Source organism: Sinocyclocheilus anshuiensis, unplaced genomic scaffold (genome assembly GCF_001515605.1).
Source record: "Sinocyclocheilus anshuiensis isolate Anshui unplaced genomic scaffold, SAMN03320099.WGS_v1.1 scaffold618, whole genome shotgun sequence".
In the NCBI taxonomy this organism is placed as follows: domain Eukaryota; kingdom Metazoa; phylum Chordata; class Actinopteri; order Cypriniformes; family Cyprinidae; genus Sinocyclocheilus; species Sinocyclocheilus anshuiensis.
This window is the reverse complement of record NW_015547657.1, coordinates 80,640-101,034: the sequence shown is the minus strand read 5'-3', so window position 1 is coordinate 101,034 and position 20,395 is coordinate 80,640. Positions and strand designations below refer to the sequence as shown.

General features: G+C 40.9%; 1 pseudogene; it reads right to left on the bottom strand.

The window, feature by feature from the left end:
• Window positions 1–18,540, bottom strand: part of LOC107702179 (extracellular calcium-sensing receptor-like) — a 28,602-nt pseudogene extending 10,062 nt beyond the window's left edge.
• Window positions 18,541–20,395: the final 1,855 nt, after the last annotated feature.

Sequence of the window (20,395 nt, the reverse complement as noted above, 5' to 3'; positions counted from 1 at the left end):
AGAAAACTAAGCGTTTGAGAGAGGCGGGGCATAGAGGACCTACAATAATGTACAGTATTTGAAAAATAATGTGTTTTTTGAACATTAAAGCATGTCAACATATTCTGTTACACCAAATACAGCAAATAATGATCTTTAAAAAAGCATCATATGACCCCTTTAATTCACTAGTGAAAAAGACACACAATGCCATAAAAATCTCCAATAATCCATAGATAGCCCTTCAAACGAAGATTTTTCAGGACCCCACTTCAAACGAAGGGGTATGGGAATTATCAGCGTAAACCAGCTACATGGCTGCCCGAGCGAACAAAAAGACACATAAATGTATGTTTTTTGACATTAATAAAGATTTTAATGAAAAGTAATAATTTGTTTTATATTACATTCAATCATGTGTTCATATTTATGGTCATGTTATTCGAAGAAATGTTTCCAAAAAAATCATTAAAGTTTGTTAACTTCAAATCATTACTGACTGCACGATAGTGGCACAGCATATTTTCATGTCTGATCAGGGCAATAAGAGCATAGACATAGAGGGAGGCTAGTCCCCCCAATAATTAGAAATCGGTAATCCTTTATCTCAAATATTGCCATTTCGATCGAGAGAGAGAAAGAGAGAGAGATGAAAGTTGCATGTATGCAAGTCTGTGCGTCTCTCTCTACAATGAGTGAGTTTACAAAACAGTGATTTTATTCTCTCGTTGCTGGAAAATATAATGCAGTGATTTAGTATTTAAACTGTTATTAATAAAAGTCGTGGGGCAGCATTGACAAGTTTCTTTGCTCCTGGATGTGTGAGCTGCGTGATCTCCGATATGTGTGTGTGTGTGTGTGTGTGTGTGTGTGTGTGTGTGACTGTGTCTGTGTGTCAGTAAGCAGCGCATTAATAAAGAATCGTAATTAAAGTCTGTGTATTGTAGCTAGATGACGTATGATGACGTGTAACGGTATAGTAGTGAAGTCCCAATTCTTAGGGGAATATTTTCACCCCTACCCACTGACACTCTGTTTCAAGGGGCAAGGGGTAGGGGTAGGTGAAGGGGTGTAAAATAGAATTGGGATTTGGCCTCAGTCAACCAATTTTTAATTAGGTGTCGAGACTGCGAAAGAAACCATTTTCTTCAATACTCTTCAGCCCACAAGTATTGAATTACTCAAACATAAGGGTGTTAAATGAGCATGGGTATTGGGCAATGTCTAAGGTGGAACAGACACTTGCGAGCTATCTGTCCCTTGACTGTTATGATACCTTGATGAAGGTGAGGGGGTGGGCTCGGACGTGATTTAAAGCTGTGCAGGGCCACAGAAACAAGTGGCAGTGTTCCAACACTACCTCCCTCTCTGGGCTCAGGTCTCAGGGGCTGCTGGTAAGGCATCATCCAGCTCCTATCACATGCAGCAGAAGTAGAGTGACGCTTCTCGAGCTCCCCGCAAAGAGAATGGGGGTCAGGATGGCACTCTCAGTCAAAGTCTTCTAGAGAGAAGGCAGATCTGAGGACAGTTATTCTCTCAAAGAAGACTTCGTCAAAGAGGTACAGCTGCCGGATGTGTCAGGCCTCTAAGGGCCTGAATGGAGAATATTTGAACACCTCAGTATACAGTTCCTCTCTCCCCATGGTGCCTTCAGGAGACCAGTCTGCCAACCCTGCAACCTCTGTTGCTTTGGGGCTCAGTGGTTTCCAGCACGCTCAGTTTTCAGTGTCCACCCAGAGACGTTGCATTACTGGGAGACACCCTCTGAGGATGTTTTCAGAGCAGCCTGCTTGGTCATTTCCTGCCGGTCATCCACTTCAGGGCACAGAGTTGGCTACTCATAATATACCAGAGGCCAGTCTAGAGAGGCTGGTTCCCTCAGTAGACCATATGGCAGCATGGAATCTTCTGCCAAGATGGGTCTCAATGGGTCCAGCAGAGTGTAGAAGAGGCTACAGAATCCAGTTTGGTTCTTGTCTGCCTCGATTTAATGGGGTCATTCCCACAGTGGTCGGCCCTAAGCATGCTATGGTAATGGAACGCAAAGTAGCTACTCTTTTGAGAAAGGAGGCCATAATATGTGTTCATTCACTTGAGAGTAGTGTTGTCAAAAGACCCGGTACTTCGGTACCAAGTCTGTACTAAAAAAATTAAAATGTTACGCTACCAGGTTTTTTTAAGTACCGGTGGTACCGAGTACCCAGTCATTTCTCTAAAGAACTAGTGAGGACACCTGGAACCTATCCCACGTCCACTTACAACAAGCTGTCCGCCGACAAAAGGACAACATGGATTGCAACATGATCAGTGGGTCTGGCTCTCCACTAAAGATCTACATGGCTCTCCACTAAAGATCAACACGGATGGCATCCTGGACCTGAATCTAGAGGAGGAGTTCCACCGAGCACATCTGGATAGACCAGCCCACTGACCCTGGGAGAGGCCCCCGGCGTCGTTTGCCTCCTCACGCCAGGAGACGCTCACAGGGAGGGGGCTCTGTCACAAGGACGAACTCCGTGGGTCCCTCCTCTGACCAGTAGAGGGCACCATCCCCTGAGTATTGACTCTCACACACACATTTGCACTCACTACATTTACCATCAACCCCGTACCTCAGATCCATTACCTGGGCTTTATAAGTCACTCAGGTATGCTGACTCTTCGCGAAGTCTTGTTTATCATCTGGTTAACATTTATGAGCGTTTATTACTGACCGTCTGCCTGTTGTGACCCTCGCCTGGATTATCTGCTTTGGTCTATGGTTTGTCTTTGTCTGCTGCCTGGCCCGATCATTACCTTTCTTACGAACTGTGATTGTTTGCTGCTTGCCTCGACCCTTACATGGATTACGCATGGATTACTGCTTATTCTCTGACATTGTGTTTGATGGTGAATGATCTTTACCTGTTGACCTTGAGCTTTAATAAAAGCCTGCAAATGGATCGTAAGCCATGTGATGTCCTGTAACAAATACACACACATTCATGTATATGAAAGAAAAATGCGTATATATTAAATATATTTAGACATAATATAAATTACATGAACATAAATATATACATGTAAATGCATGTAAATATTTTGAAAATATATACATGTATGTGTATTTATATATACACATAATCAATATACACAGCACACACACATATATTATGCAAACAAAATTTTTTACAACAGCACTAGTTACCATACCCCATTCATATGGTATTAGTTTTATTTGTGCAGGTCTTAAAAAAGGTCTTTATAAGTCTAAAATTTGAATTTAATTTAAATTTGATTTTAAAAATCCTGCAGATACCCTGTAATAATTGTGTTGACTTTTTTTTACAACCCACGGTTTAGTACAATTAAAGTATTTGAAGTTTTGGTTATGAACATGGTGACATGGTCATACAGTGACTTCAACCCAGTCACTACCCTGAGCTGTTCACATTATAGATATGCTCCAGATATGTAATCACGTCCAGCCTTTTGGAATGGTAAACATGACACTATTCATCGCTCACACAAATAAATCATTGAATTTTTTGATCATTGTATTTGTCATTGCTGTTAAACATATGGGTGTTCTTGTCACAAATTGCAGAATTTGAGACAGATGTAATTGCGATTGGCCCATTAACTGTCTTTGCCAAAATGGATGCACACTGCAAAATGTATGAAGACCTTTGCAAACCAAAGAATATTCCTTGGACAACGAATGAAAACCTCTTGGTGCCCACTACACAGGTAAGAACAACTGCATTCAACAAAACCTTGTATTAAAACATTATTCTCTCACTGGCCACTGAGTTTAGGGTTTTGTTAATGACCATTAACAAAAAAGACAGATATAATAAGATTAGGTTTATTAACAAGATAAATACAATAAATGGTGCGTGGTGCTGCACAGATCAATTAAAATCTGACTTGAAGCCGTGCATGCTGGTTAGTAATTTTGTCCGACTTGAGATGGCGCTGACGCCTTGCCACTGTTACGCATGGCATCAAAGTACCACGAGTGCGTTTCGAGAGCAGCTGGCACAGCTTTTCCAGAGCAACTGCAGGAGCACTGATGACGACACAGCTGTTTCACAATTGGCCAAATTCACCATGTGTGTATTTTGGGTTTATTCTAACACCTTCAATAATGTATTCCAATAATTTGCGCAAATCTGTGTGTTTAGAATAGTAAAGGCTTTTTTACTGCACTGCCATCCAAAGGCAAAGTGCGGTAACTACACATTTGGTCAAAATTTAGTTAAGTCCTAAAATGTCTTAAGTCGCTGGGGTATATTTGTAGCAATAGCCAAAAATACATTGTATGGGTCAAAATTATTGATTTTTATTTTATACCAACAATCATTAGAATATTAAGTAAAGATCACGTTCCATGAAGATATTTTGTAAATTTCCTACTGTAAATATATTAAAACTTAATTTTTTATTAGTTATATGCATTGCTAAGAACTTCATTTGGACAACTTTAAAGGCGATTTTCTCAATATTTTGATGTTTTTTGCACCCTCAGATTCCAGATACTCAAATAGTTGTATCTCGGCCAAATATTGGCCTATCCTAACAAACCATACATCAATGGAAAGCTTATTTATTCAGCTTTCAGATGATGTATAAATCTCAATTTCGAAAAATTGACCCTTATGACTGGTTTTGACATCTGTTCTGTCATGTGACAAAGTCTCCTGATTCAATTTTATCCCTTTTCAGAGAAACGAGAGTGTCCAAATTGCAGTAACTACATAATCTAAGCTAATACCAAGGCAAACCGCAGTAAGTGATGTTACTGCATTCCAGCTTTGTTTTCCTGGCTTTTACACTGCAGATACTGCGGTCTGTCTTGGTAGCCGTAACTCTCACACAGAACCAACAAGCCAACCAGCTAGCCTATAGCACAATCCCGCGCCCAAGTTATGGTTGAACTTGTGTTAAAATGCAAATATCCAAAGACAGGTAAGGAAGTGTCACATGTATGATCTGTTTTGGTTTAGTTTTCTGTGTTTCCATTCTCCTACCTAGTTTGTTGCCATGGTTTTTGATTAATTATCTCCACACCTGTTTCTGTTTCTCCCTGATTACTTTCCCAGTATTTAAAGCCTGTGTTCTCCTATGTTCCTTTGTCTGCTATTGATTTGATTTGTGTTTGGTTGTGCTTGTTTTCTCCTGTGGATTATTAAAGAACCCTCTTGGATGATACTCCTTTGTCGTGCGCCTTGTTTAGCATACCCGTTCCGTGAGAGAATAGCGGACTCTCAAAGCGAGTAGATTTTAACGGCGTTTTTTTCTGTTTGTTTTTTTTGTTTGTTTTATCCGTTCTTTTCCCATTATGGACTTGCCCGCAGTCCATCTGCTTTGCCTGGAGCAGCAGAACCATCCGCTGGAAGACCACACCAGGGACTTTATCGATCTGGCATGCCTTTCTCTCTCCCCGGACCGCTCGCTCTGTGTTTTCTACATCACCAGCCTGAGCGAGCGGTGTAAAGCACGTCTGCCAGCGGACAGTCCTAAGGAGAATCAGGGTTTGCACGCTTCTTGAAAGTACTTGAATTTTAGACATATGGATTCAAGGCCTGGAAAGTACTTGAAAACAGACACAAGTGCTTGAATTAAATTTGAAATAAATTTTGTTTATGGCGCTATTTAAAAAATTCTCCTATATGTTCTGTCAAAGACAACGAAACGGCACTAATGATTGGGGGTGGAAATGGGGTAGCGCGAAAAAAAACTTGTGTGTTGATGCGCAGCCTAGAGCCCCTGCGCGGGACAGTTTCCTTAAGCCCGCTCCCGCTGAATTTCTGACCATTACCGCCCACTCCCACAACGTGTGTGTCCCGCTCCCGCAAACATTCTAATATTGTATATACAGGGATTCAAGTTTTCCGTCGCTACAACGGATTTCCGTCAATTAGAAAAAATGAGGGGAAAAGAAACATGTAGCGCATTGTTGTCGTTGTTGTTCTGCCGGCACATCAAAAATAATCCCGGCCATGGCTGCAGCTTCTCACTGACAACATAGTGACGCCGCTCGCATCATTCACAGTAGGGTTATTAGCAGAGAACACAGAGCAGGACTTGATTTTCGGCGCGGGATTGCGGCTATTAATAATAATTCATTCCCGCAGGTTCCGTGCTTATAACGTGATGACAAATGAAGGAACGTATCATTTGCACGTGCTTTTGAGTCTTGAGAACTCACTCGCGTGCCCTCATTTTCTGTGCGCCCACAGATCGCGATAAGGAGAGTGACAGCTTTTAATATTTATTAAGGGAGTTTGCAAATGTGATATTGATTTAATACAACAGTTCAATAAACAAGTACTGCCTGATTTTGCTCTATTTCATCAACGAAAATAGTTCCAAACAATTTAAATCATTTAATATTTCTGTATTCAAAATTTTATATTTAAAACATTAATCTCCACATGAATTTATGAATTTAATTACCTCTGAGCCTCATTAAACGTCTGAAACCCTACCTACAAGCCACTTTTGTGTTCTTCTGTGCACCCTCTGTAGTACAAATTAATTTTTTATTAATACTAATTTCATATGATTGGTAACTTATTTGTCTCATTCTAATTCTTATTATATTGTTTTAAATAGAAATTTTAAAAAGCTTATAAACATATATTTTTTAATTTGACAGATGAAAATGATGCAATTACAAAGGTAAAAAAAAAAAAAAAAACTGTAATTCACTTTTGAGAGTGACTCTTGAAGGACCAGCACCACATCCTCTTGTACCACTGTTAGAAGAATTTATCTTCCAGAATCTGGCAGTAAGTTTTAGGAGCTCATTTTTGTCAGTCTCTGCAAGACATACTTTTCAGGATAGGAGATGGACTAAAAATGAACTCCCAAAACTTACTGCAACATGGAGCTAAGGAGAAAATGTAGAACTTGAAAAATTGGAAATCCAACTCCGCCTAGGCATGAGGTTCCCCTGTCTCCACCTCCAGCCTCCGAGTCCTGGACTACTAGCTCCTTCATCTCCACCGTGGCCTGTCATCCCACCAGCTCCTCAGGGCTCCCTCATTCCTCCGGCTCCGCCTTGGTCAGTCATCGACCGTCCGCCACCTCGGGACTCCACTCCTCCGGCTTCGCCTCATCACTCCGTCCCTCTGGCTCTGTCAGGCTCCTCCTTCCCTCCGGCTCCACCGTCATCTTCTGTCGCTCCAGCTCAGCTGTGGCATTCCGGATCCCCGCCTCCACCTCAGTCGCCTGAGCCGCTGGCTCCACCTAGGCCCTCAGGATCCTCGGTGTCACCCTGGTTCTGCTGCTGCTTGTCTCCGACCTGGGCTCCTACTCCACCGGCGTCATCTCTGTCAGTCGGCCCCCTGGTGTCGCCTGTTTGAACTCCACCATGCCTCCTCCCTCTGTCGACTCCACCGTGGGCCGCTATCCTGGCTGGCTGGCCTCTGGATCTCCACCTGGCTCCTCCTGCTCCGGGCTCCTCCCTCCATCTACTCCACCCTGGCACAATGAACTATGCCCATTTTCCATTGCCTGCCCCTCGCCTGCCACACGCCCGCCTCCTGAACCCCCACCCGCCCTCTTCTGTTGGACTGTTTGTCGGCACGAGGACGCACCTTTCCGGGAGGGGGCGAAATGTCACATGTATGATCTGTTTTGGTTTAGTTTTCTGTGTTTCCGTTCTCCTGTGTTTCCGTTGCCATGGTTTTTGATTAATTATCTCCACACCTGTTTCTGTTTCTCCCTGATTACATTCCCAGTATTTAAAGCCTGTGTTCTCCTATGTTCCTTTGTCTGCTATTGATTTGATTTGTGTTTGGTTGTGCTTGTTTTCTCCTGTGGATTATTAAAGAACCCTCTTGGATGATACTCCTTTGTCGTGTGCCTTGTTTAGCACACCCGTTCCATGACAGGAAGATAGCAAAATATTAACTCCTAGCAAGGCAAAGCTTTATAATCAGCTTTATAATCAGTTAACATTAACTAGGCAGCCACAAATTAAACATACATTTTAGCCTACCTGCAGTGCTCCATACCCAGTTTAAAATTGCAAGTGCCATGTTTAAAATAAAATTTAAATAAAAATATATTGACTGACGTTTTAACAGACGTTAAGTTGTTACGCTTTCAAATTTTATGCCATATGTATGCAATTTCACAGTATATGTCCACCTCTTAAATTACTACGCCATTTGTGCAGTCACAATTCTATAGCAGTCAAATTTACTTAGGCCAATTCTTTGTGTGTAACGTGTGTAACATTTTTTGTATGACATCATGGGCCAGTTTTACTAAGCAGGGCAAATTAGCGCGAAAGCGCAATTCCAAAACAGCGCCGATGGGTGTGGAAATTTCTGCGGGTGATTTACTAACAACCGCGCAAATTAAAGAACACAGACGCAACATCTCATTTACATATCGACCAACACAATATACCAAGCGCAGCGCAAATTAGCATAGTCGCAAATAAAGAATAAGAAATAAAGAAATCACAGTACATTGAAAAGAACCGGAGACCAAAAAATTAAGGGTTGCAAGATATTTTGATAGACCTGGTATTGTGTGACACCTAGTTGAGAGTTCCAAGTCGTCTTTTATTTCCTGAAGCAAATTAAATATAACATAGTCTGGCATACTATATGTTCAGATAATGTGTTCTTCTGGCATTCCAAATAAATTAAAACATGTGGAAACAATCCTCTCCCTTCTACCACATGCTCTCTGTCCTCTGTGGTGCCTCCTCCTAGCAACAATCATTTCAGCCATTTCAAGCACAAAATAGTTTAAGACATGCTTTTCTGGCCGTTAAATAATGGCACAAATGCCAGTAATTTGACTAGCGCAAATGTTAGTAAAACGCGTTGCGTGATTCATTTGAATATACTCTCCCCCCTAAAATTTTGCGTCTGAAAGGGAAACTCCTACAAATGCATATCTAATAAGGTTAGGCCTGTGTCCACGCATTTTCAGCGCTAATTCTTCACTGTGCGTCTTTAGTAAATCCTGACAGTACTATTTTAACACCAAAAGACAGTTTGTGCTGGCGCAAGTTGTTAGTAAAACTGGCCCTATATCTGCAAAAGACTTCAGCTGATGGTTTTGCTAAACTAACACAATACAACAAGATGAAGCTGTTAGCTAAGACAACATTTCAAAGGTAGGCCTACTATAGTTTATAAACCTGTAATGTTGAGTTAATACATACAGTATTTAAAAAAAAAAAAACATCCTTACCTGTTAAAGTTTATCCAATTTCTTTAGTAATTTAAATTTTGGCGGTTTTTAAATCCAGAGGCTTCTCAGTGTTGTGGCATCTTGAAACCCATTGATTTTTATTTTGAGTGACGAAACATTCACCCTTCCAAGATGGCAGACACCTTGGCAGATGATGACCATTACAGTTGGAAGTGAGGCATGTTCACAGTACTAATAATGGTTAATAACAGTTCTGTCTTAGCATTAATAATTTTAAATTCAAATAGGGCTGGGCGATAAATCGATAATGATAATTATCGCAATATCATTTTCCTTGATAAAACGTTCGATATAATGTTTATGCGCCAAAAGCGGAACGAAAGAGCGCTAGTAATTTGAAGCGCGCCACACGGACCATTTATCTGCTTGGCTCAAAGTTCAAACAGCGGCGCGGCACGAGCAGCTCACTAGAGAAAAGGCTCATTGATTTAAATGAGTTTACAGTCAGATTAAACAGCGCTGACTAACAGTAGAACTGTGCGCAACGATATAGTCAGAAGGCTTTTCAATCTACAAATCGCCATCATTTACCATGGATTTACTGTAGTAACACTAACTGCATGTGGTATTGTGGCAGAAATGTGGGTATTCGTATCGATTTCATTATATTATTAATGTAGACATTACTTAAATGTACTAAAGGAGTAATGGAATATAATTAGTTTTTGTTTTGTGATTTAGCTACAGCATGTGTGCATTTAGCCTATAGGCTACTAAGTTTTTAGACTACTGTTTTTCATACAAATACCTAAAAACCATATAGTTATGTGGTAACACTTTATAATAACTTTCATTGATAAATCATAAACAAACATTATGTAATGCTTAATGGATCATTAGTTCATATATATTCACATATCTAGAAACGTGAAATAATGTGCTTGTTAGTGTTTACTAATAAGTGTATTAAACATTACCTAATAATTAACACACATTCCAATAATTTACATTTCATGTAAATTAAAATGCTTACAAATGTCATTAAACTTCATCTTGAAAATTTACAAATTATTTTAACAGATGTTATACAATGATTAAAAGCTTTTGTTAATGCACAACACTTTTGCTGCTGTTGAGATGTGATACGGGTAAGGTTAGGGACAGGTTTGGTGAATGGGTTGTGTAAGGGGTCAACAGTGTACAGGGGTCGATTCGATTACTATAAGGGAACACGATTCAGTCTGTTTATATTGCATTGTTTTGATAAATAATAAATTATTATTTTCTTGAAAATCTGTTGTTTTTTTCCCCCTGATGATGATGTATGATTCAAGGAATATTCTGTTTAACGATTCACAATAGTATACTAATATAAGTGTTGAGGCAATAAAAACATGTTTTGCATCCAAATTACAATGTGTGTAATTAGGCCTGTCGCAATAATCAATATATCGACTTATATATATATATGTATACAATATATGTACAGGTGCATCTCAATAAATTAGAATGTCGTGGAAAAGTTCATTTATTTCAGTGTCAACTCAAATTGTGAAACTCGTGTATTAAATAAACTTCACAATTTGAGTTGAATTACTGAAATAAATGAACTTTTCCACGACATTCTAATTTATTGAGATGCACCTGTACATGACCTCAATAATTATTAGTGACGCAATATATCGCCCATTATATTTACTTAAAAATTAATGTCACCGTGTTTTGTACATTCCACTTGCGCCAGTGTCTTTTGCAGCATCTCGTACATAATGTGGTGTAGTCATGAGGTGCTAGTTCAAATTTTAAAAAATGCTTCTACAAAAAAGTTTCATCTGCAGATATGGTCTTGTTTAGGAACCTGTGTCTTTGTGCATACGGACATCTGACTGCTAATTAGGGATTGTGTTTTTCAGCAATAGTGTGCACCCTTAATTTACAGAGAAAAGAAGGTCAGGGAAAAATCTGTAGATTGAAAAATCTCCATACAAGTTCTTTGTGCATTTTTCTTTTTTTCTACTTGTTACTTTGCACTTTTTGTTATAAAATGTTTATTTACTATTTATTCAGGTTTTTTAAGGTATCTAATATTTTGATACTTAATTTCTATGATCTAAATATTCTTAAAAAATTAAAAGTTTGTTGTCATTTGGAAGTGTGTAGGCCCTCTTGCATTATTATGCTGTTACATTATGATTATATATTCAGTGGCTTAAAATGGTCTTTAAAATTACAATAATATCACTGATAGCAATTATTTCTGGGGCAATATATCGCACAACAAAAAGTTGTTATCGTGATAAGCCTGTGTAATGTCTTTACCAAACATTTAGCTAAACTCAACTAACCACCCTTTACACAAACTTTGTTACAGTCCAGTGCCAACAAAGATACAAAAAAATTAGTAAATGTTTATAAACATTTACAATGATGAATAGTCTTAACTTTAGATTGGGTACTGCAAAAACATGAACAAATGATTAATAAATGATTTGTAAAGATGTGAACATAGGGTAAATTCCGGTCATTTGGACACTTTTTGCCATCAAAATGACTGCTCATGAAGGTACTAATGATTAGTAAATGTTTATAAACATTTACAATTGATGAATAGGTTCCACTTTAGATTGGGTACTCCAAAGATGATGAATATTTAACATGAATAGTTTGTGAAGTGCCTATAAGCTATATTTTCACATTTGTAAATGTAAAAATGAGCATTAGCTAATATGTGCACTGAAGTTTAATGACACACTGTTGACACACTTCATTCAACAGTACATTAACAAATAAACGTGTAATCATTGTGTAATTTATATTAAAATAATTTGTTGATTTTTAAAACACATTGAATGTTTAATGACATTTGTAACCATTAACTAATAATCAGTTAAGCATTATATAATTTTTGTTAATGATTTATTAATGACGCTTTTAATCATTGTAAACCATCTGTCAAGATCATTTTAAGATTTAAAAAAAAAGAGACCACACATGCCTACACCTGTACAGTTATCTCAAATATCATTATTGTGAAGATAATTCCAAGCAATGCCCTGTGGTCTGGCTGTGCTTTTCACCGTGCAGATAATTTGCTGAACTTTAATTAAAGACTGTTGATTCTCATTCATGCCTCCTGTGTTCTGATCGACACACCAGGGCAAACAGAGCTACGCTACACCAGTGCAATACAGTCCCAAGCAAACTCAGTTACACAGTTTGGTCCTTCGAACCGGATGCTTGTGTTTACACTGGACAAGAATGCATTAATACCAGTCTCAAGGTGCATGTCCTAAATGTTCAGTCTGTCATCCAGCCTACTTAGAAGATTTTGAAGTCCAGTATCCAAATCAACCTGGGGCTTCTTTGACAGTGTGGCGGGGAGCGGTACAGGTTTTTAACACACAAGCCCAAGTTCATCTACTTGTAGAAAATCTGACTACGCCACCTGGGGAATTTCACCCAGGAAAATAGAAATAACCCCAAAATTTGTTATTAGGTCACACAGGTTCGCTTCTCTAATAAAAAAGGTAGGCAAGAAAAATAGCCTCAAAATAGCCTCAAAAATTCAAAATAGCCTCAATGATACTGTGCCACCCCTGGCAGCTCTCTCTGCAATGACACTTCACAAAAAAAAATACACAAACAAAAAAAGAAAACACAACCACAGATAAACACGTTACAAAAAAAAAAAAAACGTACACAACTCAAAATAAACAAAAACTACACCAACCTACGGGGCTGAGGTTACCCACAGGAGTGATCACCAGCACAAGATATCCAAAAGCACACGCACCAACGTGCACTCAGACCACGCACCCAAACACTTCAAAAGTGTCCCACAGCAAACGTTGGAGCATCACCACCACCACAAAAGATCCTTCACCAGTGGGACCCCAGCTCCTGAAAGCTCCTGAAATCAAAAACAAATAAATAAATCTTATAAACACAAGTAAATGAAATCACAGATAGATGGAGTCACAGTTTCATAATAAAGCAAACAATGATGGGTAAGATCACAAATAAATCACAATCAACAATATACAAATATTCAAAAGAAAAATAACCAAACAACAAAAAATATAAATTTAAACTACGGGTTGGACAGGACTCGCAGGGAGCGACTGAGTAGTCCGTACACCGGCTCCAATAATCAAATAAATGATCCCCACCCCGAAATAAAAATGAACTGAAAGTCCGACGAGTTCATATAACCCACCGCTAAACTGAAGTACAGGGAACTGCACATTACTTAAACCACCCACCAATCGTCGAGACTTTAACCCTTTAACAGTCACACTAAGAAATACATTTGCAAAAAAATATTTATTGCTAAACTTATGTTCCTGACACCACATTGAGCAACTTTTCAGTTTTTTTTTTGTCAGATGACCCCTTCACTTAGCGGATACACAAATCAACCTGCTGGTTGACTTGCCCAGTTAGGGTAATTCTCGGCATGTACTCATTTGTGCACCTAAAGTTGACTTTCTTTCATATAAAAACATTACAGACAGTAGAATATGTTAACAAAATCCATTAATTTATTTTAAAAACATGTTTTTATTATAACAAACAATAAATACATTGTATAAAGTGCAAAGGTCAAAGAAATAGAAATTCAATACAATTTTGTAAATAAATACAACAAAATAAATGATGATAATAAATACAAACATAATAAATAATTATTATATTATATTATAAATAATTCACACAATAAATAATAAATTTAGTGATAATCTATATAAAATGTATGATAAAAGACAACTAGCCAATGTAATATAAAAGAACAAATTACTGATATGGTGTATAGATATGATATGATATATAATATGTAACAAATCACTGTTTTTTGTTGTTCAAACAATGGAACCACTTCTCATTAGCTAACTCTGGAGATAGATTATAATAAAAATATTAAAATGCATCTAATGTAAAAAATAATACAATTAGAATAAAATATCAAATACATACACTGTATGGGTGGAAGTGTTGGGACGCCTGACCATTTGCACCAACAGGAACTTTAATGACATATAATTCTAAATACATAAACATTAACACTGAGTTGGTCCCCCCTTTGCATCTATAACCGCTTCCACTCTTCTTGGAAGGCTAAGTCCCTGTTGGTGTAATGGTCAGTTGTCCCAATGCTTTTGTCAATACATTCAACTCTGGTGATATGCAACAAAGCACTGGTTTTTGGGAACAACTTCCCATCTCCACATTTGGAACATTGCCAATGCAACACTCCACCTTTGCACAAGTTGCACCTCCCTCGCTGAGTGCCAAATATGGGCCAGTGTCCAATGCCATCGTAGCGGACCTCCAGGCTGGGATGGAGAACTCGAGGGTTAGGGCGACGGACTTGTGGCTTGTGCTTTGCACTTGGGGGCCGGCCAACCCTGGCTGGTACCTTGTTGGCTCCCTTCAACGTGGCTGCCACCGACAAACGGAACTTCTTCAAGGGCATCGGTTTCTCTTTGAGAAGGTTGCAGTCCCGCTTGTAGATAAGCCATGCATTCACAATGCTCACGTCAATGATGTACCCAAACAATGGGAGGTACCAGCGCCGTGCCTTCATTGGCGTTTTGTAGAGGTGCACAAGCGTATTGGAGAGATCGATGCCTCCCATGGCTTGATTGCATGCCAGGACGATGGATGGGCAAGGGACGTCAACCTTCTGTTTTGCCTCCTTTTTGTATCTTTTCACTGAAGACAGCGGCTCCATCCCACATGCGCTGCTCAGCAGGGTGACACACTTGTTGTCGAACCACTTCACTGCAACGACTCCCTCTGATGAACAGAAATCGACAACACCTCGGCCTCGCTTCACCATCTGCTTGTCGCTCATCAATGTTGCACCACCTGAAAGAAATGGAAATTAGAATTTTTTTGTGTGTGAGTATATGTTCTAATAACACTAATACAGTTTTCTATTGAAAACACAAGATTGTGTACAGTATATCTGCATCAGAAGAGAAAGTCCCTGTTCTGATTTTAGCAAATCAGTTCAAGCGAATGCACACAACCTGATTAATGTTCATTAATCCAGCAGCTCATTAATCCTTATTGCATTTTTTATTGTTCTTATTAGTAGAATTCATATAATTATTATCTTATCAGTATTTTTGTTAGTTTTTTCCTAATTTGTTTTTACAGAAACACTGAATGACCAAAAAAGCACCACGACCAGTCCTAAGTTCAGTTAAAATTACTAATATGCACATGGTTAACAAAAATGAAAAACTGTGTCTTGATTTATCAGTGCCTCAGGTACAGCTATCCATAAAAAAAAAATTGTCATACTGATAAACTGTTTTCCCAACATAGACACATTGAGATTTCATATAAATTGATAAGAAAAATGGTACTAATACTAATAAATATTTTGTGTACTGTGTATGATACATTAAATAACACACAACTATGAAATTAGATAAAAAGAGACAAAATATTTCAGTGTGAATGATGAGGTAATTTTACTGTGCTAAATAAAATATGGACAAATGTCCATCCATCCTTTTAATTGCAAACTCATAAACATGTTATATTTGTCAGATTACTGAACAGAAAATTTAATGTTTATAGCTAACCCCCCATCTAGAAAGCTGTAGCTATAGCTATTTGATGTTATTCCAAAAAGACTCGGATACAATGGCTATTGTAGAAAATAGCTCATGAAAGTACTAGCTCATGTCAAATTATGTAAGGATTAAACTGATTTAAAGATATGACAATCTGAAGGTAAAACCAAATACTGTGTAAATAAGGGTAAAATACATACAATTCAGTTTAGTGAGGAAACTGGCAGGTATGCCAGTTTATGATCTCATTGCTGAACTAGCGTCAATTCATTTTACCCTAACTGGGCAACTCGACCAAGCGGTCAAGCACATTTTCTGAGGTAACACAGAGATTAATTTTATCACCATGCTTCTGCCATTCAACAAAATATAGTGTTAGGAGGTCTAGAATATGAAATCAGATGTATGAAAATCTTACTTCAACTTTCAGCGTCACTAGCGGCAAGGGATTGAAGAGAGCGTCACATCAATACGCTTCCGGTTTTGTTTCAGCTCCTCAGCATCAAATATATCCTTGCAGCATAGCCACCCAGTGGATACAATTGAAATTACACCCTCTATTCAATGAGGGGTATAAAGACAAACAGCCAAAACTGCAGTTTGGCAAGTTTTAATTACAGAAATGTGATCGCGAAAAAAGGTCAACCGTGCGGTTACAATGCACGTTTAAGGGTTAAGCAAAGCCAGACGATCTGCTAGCTACAAAACAACTTTAGCTCACATACCTGAAAGCTGGACAGTCATCTACCCAAGCAACCGAAGGAGACACGCACACAGATGAAAAGACAGGCTAGGATGCAACAAACTAATCGTTAGTGTCACACAACCAGTAATTAAAAGCTTAAGGAACTGCTACATGCTAACAGCACATACCTGAAACCACCGTCAACAAACGAAACAAAGGGGAGGATCCGAACGTGACGCATAACAGGCTACAACCAACCAGCTCTAAAATAAAAAGCACTTGCCGCTCATTGGTGTGTCAATCACCATCACTTCCCTAACTCATACGGTCATAATCCACCAGGCTAGGATGCAACAAACTAATCGTTAGTGTCACACAACCAGTAATTAAAAGCTTAAGGAACTGCTACATGCTAACAGCACATACCTGAAACCACCGTCAACAAACGAAACAAAGGGGAGGATCCGAACGTGACGCATAACAGGCTACAACCAACCAGGTCTAAAATAAAAAGCACTTGCCGCTCATTGGTGTGTCAATCACCATCACTTACCTAACTCATACGGTCATAATCCACCCCCAGCTTCTGCATCATCGCCCCGACGATGAACTAAACCAAAGCCTACCCTCTCAACCTTCAGTCCGAAGGACGGAACCAAGCAACAGCTACTACCCACTATATTAGACACTGTACCTGCCCCCAATGATCGTGGGAGATGATGTACATAAGAGTGCTGCCCAGTCGTACTCCTTCCAGTCCTCTTCACCACACTCTCACCCATCACAGCAGAACTTAAAGGAGGGTTCATTACTGGCTGCACGTTCACCTCTGCCTCAGGAATTTCTTCTGCTCCCTGGACTTCACCAGACCCCTGAGGGACGGACTGGACAATACCCCAAGGTGCTTGCCTACTACTAACCTGCGGTGTTTCTGGCACCAGGACAAACAAGTCTCCCACATCTAACTCCTCTTCCCGAGGCAGCACAGGTTCCACTAATGGAATGTCCTGCAAGGCCGGGGAGGGGTTCCTGCTGATCTGAGGTTTCAGCAAGGATCAGTGCACATGTTTTAACTTACCTAAATCTGTGGTGGGGGCAATCGTATACACCAAACCCCCTTCCTTAGGTGCCTTCAAAATCTGGTACACCACTGAGCTCCACATGTCGTGGATTTTATGCTGACCTCTCACGCTATAGTAGCAGAGATATACCAACTGACCCTCCTTCAGTGGTGATTCTCGTACCTGCAGATCATGCCTGGCCTTTCAGCGATCGGCTGCGGCCCCCAACCGCTCACGAGCACCCTCAAAAGCCACCTGCAACCGATCCTGATGCTCCAGGACCCACCGATGAACACTACCTGCCAGCGGCTCCTCGACTCTACCCAACAGAAAGTCGACTGGAAGTCTAGGCTCCTGCCCAAACATCAAAAAATAAGGGCATTCCTCCGTAGCTTGGTGAGGAGTAGTGTTATAGGCGAAAAGTACCTAGGGAAGACAAGATGGCCAATCCCCCTTCTTTGACACAGGCATGGTGCGCAAAAGATTGTGCAACGTTCGGTTGAAACGTTCGCACTGGCCGTTTCCAGCCGGGTGGTATGGGGTAGTGCGCGACTTTTCAACTCCGTGCAAGCAAGACAGCTGCTGAATGAGGGCTGACTCGAAGTTACGGCCTTAGTCCGAATGGATCCGACCAGGCACCCCAAATTTACAAAGCCATTCAACCACAAGAACCTGTGCCACCGTCTCAGCTCATTGGTTTCTAGTGGGTATGGCCAGGCTGTATTTAGTGAAAATATCGGTCATGACCAACACATTCTCAAGACCAGAACTTGAGGGCTCCAACAAAGTGAAATCCAAGGCCAGAATTTAATTTGGCCGTGCAGCCAACAGATGTCCCCTGAAGCTAGCAGGGGTGGGCTGAACACCCTTGGCACACTGGCACCTCTCACACTAATGGCAGCAGCGGGCAATGTCCGAGGACATCCCTGGCCAGTAACATCGCTGCCACACCAGCTGGGTGGTGCGCTCCACCCCCTGGTGCCCGTGCTGTTGGTGCAGTTGTGTCAACACCTCCGACTTCATGGCCACCGGCAATAGCATTGAAGGACCTCCTCTCCACCATCCGGGAGAAACACCCAACGATAAAGCACCCCCTCGTTCTCCACCAGGCGATCCCACTGCCGAAACAAGATCACAGCAGACCTGGAGAGTTTCTTACGCTCCTCAGAGCTATTTGGAGATTGCCTCCTCCAAAACACCAACAGCTCTCCTATAACTGAATCGGCCTGCTGCTGAGCACACATATCACTAGAGGAATAAGAAGGAAATGATACAATTTGGTTTACTCGAGTCACCAATCCACCTTGGGTGGCTTGACGCAACGCAACTGGAACAGCTGCACCCGGGCACAAATCCTGAACTTCTTCCCCCACTGGGAGATTTTGGCGTGACAAGGCATCATCAGCATTGCGGTTGCTCTTACCTGATCTATATTTGAGCTCAAAGTCAAAGGTTGCCAACTGGGCAGCCCAGCGCTGTTCCATGGCACCTAACTTGGCCGAGGTCAGGTAGCTTAGAGGGTTATTATCGGTGTAGACTACACACTTATGCCCTAGTAGGTACTCCCGGAATTTTTCAGTCATGGCCCACTTGAGCGCAAGAAACTCCAGTTTCATAGAACTGTAGTTAGATGTATTGCGCTCAGTGGGCTTAAGACCTCGGCTACCTTACCTTGTTGCTCCTGTGAGAGGACCGCCCCTAGCCCCCCTTGGCTGGCGTCCACCTCCAGGATAAAAGGAAGGGAAAAGACGGCATAGGCGAGCACGGGGGCTGTGGTAAGTCTACACTTTAACTCCTCAAAGCTACTCTGACACTCAGTAGACCAGGCATCAGCAAACTCCTGGGACCCATACTTTGACCGCTTTGGGATTGCTAGCTCCGCCACCAACCTGTGGAGGGGGGCAGCTAGCCTCACAAACCCCTCCACAAAATGTTGGTAGTAGCTAGCAAACCCCAAAAATGACCGCAACACTGGTTGGCCGAGGCCACTGTGAAACTGCTTCAATCTTACCTGGGTCTGTGGAAACCCCTTCTGATGAGATCACATGACCCAAGTACTGCACTTCACGTTTGAAGAAGGCACACTTGGACAACTTGGCCTTCAAACCTTCCCTGAATAACCGGCTTAAGACTACCTCCATCCGAGCTAGGTGTTGGTCAACTGAAGAGGAAAACACAACAATGTCATCCAGGTACAAGAGAAGAGACTGGCACTGTTGGTCTCCAAACAACCGTTCCATTAATCGTTGGAAGGTGCTGGGGGCGTTGCAAAGTCCGAAAGGCATTCTGTTCCATTCAAAGAGCCCGAACGGAGTACAAAAAGCAGTCTTAGGTCTATCTGCCTCGCTAACAGGAACCTGATTGTACCCGCTGGCAATGTCCATGGTAGAAAACCAACGCGCCCCTGCCAGCGAGTCCAATGTCTCCTCAATACGGGGTAGAGGAAAGGCATCCTTCCTGGTCTTAGAATTTAAATGACGGTAGTCTACACACAAGCGTAGACTACCGTCCTTCTTCTTGACCAGGACGATGGGCGAAGCATAAGGGCCACAGCTCTCTCTAATTACCTGGGCCTCAAGCAGTTGATTAAAGTGTGCCTTCACTACCTCGTATTCGGAAGGAGAAATGCACCTATGCCACACAGGGACCAAATCTAGCAAGGGGATGTCATGGAAAATGAGATTAGTACATCCCAAATCCCCATCATGTATGGAAAACACAGGCGAATACTTGTCCAGTAGTGCCCTTACCTTACCTTGTTCTTCCAATGACAACACAGACAAATAAATCATCCTGATCTGTTCTTGTACAGACGGGGAAGCCTGCACAACTTGTGTACTCACCCTAGCCGAAACCACCTGAACTTCAGTGACCTCTGGGGATAAGCTAACCACATAAACCTGGTTGACAGTGCCTAC